Source organism: Lygodium microphyllum, chromosome 22, assembly GCF_053477565.2.
Source record: "Lygodium microphyllum isolate KBCC chromosome 22, Lygodium_microphyllum_v1.1.10, whole genome shotgun sequence".
Taxonomy (NCBI): Eukaryota; Viridiplantae; Streptophyta; class Polypodiopsida; order Schizaeales; family Lygodiaceae; genus Lygodium; species Lygodium microphyllum.
The window spans coordinates 32,028,272-32,030,362 of NC_141156.1; positions in this window are offsets into that span (position 1 = coordinate 32,028,272).

Genomic DNA, 2,091 nt, shown 5'->3' on the forward strand with positions numbered 1-2,091 from the left:
CGGAAGGGTTAGTTACTTGGGAAAAGCTTAAAAGAGCTGTGCGAGGGAGATATCTACCACCTGCCTACCGCATGCAGAAGATGAATGAGTTCTATGAACTAAAGCAGCTTGGTCTATCCCTTGATGCATACTATTCAAAATTTGTCTCTCTTTTGAAGTACGCGCCACAAATGGATATGACACAACAGGTGTCAAAGTTAAACACCTGCCTCGAATCAATGCGCCCGACAGATCTTCAGGATGTACTCATTCGAGCTGCACCCATAATACATGAGGTGCAAACCAGGCCAAGAAATAACAAGACTTGGTCTTACAAGAATCAGAACAAAGGAGTGTATAGGTCTCAAGCTAAGAGAGCGCAGGGCCAAAATCTGGGACAAAGGAAGAAAGTTAGGACCAACACTGTCAATAATTTCGTTCCTACCCAAAGTAATGGCCGCAATATCTTTGCAATGAGCCCGGTCACTTTACAAGGCAGTGTCCCATGCTTAGCAGAGGACAATGTCAAGGACCATCCCAAGGAACCGTCCGTGGCCAAGGAACCGCCGTCATGGCCAGAGGAAGAACCTCCAGTGTTGCCAACAAGGAGCTGTGTGATGAAGAATATCCAACCCTAGAAGCTGACATTGATAGGGCAACGGTTCATGCCGCTCTTCACAAGAAAGGCCCGAATCGCCAATTCTTGGTGATTCAAACTCCATCAGATTATCAAGGTAAAAGCTTCAAAACCTCGATTGATTGTGGCAGTACGCATTCCTTCATTTCACCAATTTGTGCAAAAAGATTAGGAATAGACATAAAAGATGCATCTATCTTACTTGTGGAATTAGTAAATGGTCGTGAGGTCACTTGTACCAGGCAAACTGCTAAGGTGGAATTCCAACTGGGTGGAAAGTCGACTTCAGTCAGATTCAGGGTTATGAACCTAGGTATCCATGAGCATTTTCTTGGAATGGATTGGCTTAAACCTAATGATGCCCACATCCACTGCAAAAAGGGCAAAGTCTCCTTCCGAAATTCTAGAGGGGAATTGGTCACAACTCAAGGACAGGTTGGGAAGCAAAAAATTCAACTCGCCAAAGCATCTCGGATAATAAAGGAGTTACAAAGGGGCTACATGTCTATTTGATGAAGCTTAATAAGTTAGATCAGAATCAAGAGTCTAGGGAAGAACCTTCATGGCTAAAGGAATACGCAGATGTATTTCTTGAAGAGCTGACAGAACTTCCCCCTCAAAGGGAAGTCGATCACAAAATCAAGCTAGCGCCAGGAGCTGCACCAATTGCAAAGAGACCATATAGAATGTCCATCCCGGAAGTGATTGAGCTGAAGGAGCAATTGAAGCAACTATTAGACCAAGGCTACATCCGTCCTAGCAGTTTACCATGGGGAGATCCAGTGCTGTTCCAGAAGAAGAAAGATGGAACGCTTTGATGATGCATTGACTACAAAGGGTTGAATCAATTAACTATTAAGAAAAAATACCCCATTCCAAGAATAGATGAACTTCTTGACCATCTTCAAGGTGTGAAGATCTTCTCCAAGATCGATCTCAGGTTTGGATATTATCAGATAAGGATAAAGGAAGAAGATATCCCAAAGACGGCATTCAGCACAAGGTATGGGCACTTTGAGTTCCTGGTCATGTCATTCGGGCTAACAAATGCTCCTGCCATCTTCAACAGGCTAATGCAGGATATCTTTAGGCCCTATCTTGATGACTTTGTACTCGTCTTCTTTGACGATACCCTAGTCTACTCCAAGCAGGAAGAAGATTATGAACCCCAGCTTTGCATTGTCCTTGAAACAATGAGAGCACACAAGCTTTATGCCAAGAAGAAGAAGTGTGCATTTTTCAAGCGACAGATTGAATATCTGGGATTCATTGTATCGGCAGAAGGAATTTCAGTAGACCCAGACAACCTCAAAGACGTTTCGGAGTGGCCAACGCCAACAACTGTCAAAGAAATACGTAGTTTTCTTGGATTGACAGGATGGTACAGGGTCTTTATCAAAAACTATGCTTTGATTGCAGCATCTCTGACTGATCTACTGAAGAAGCAAGTATCAATTGTATGGTCACCTGCTAAA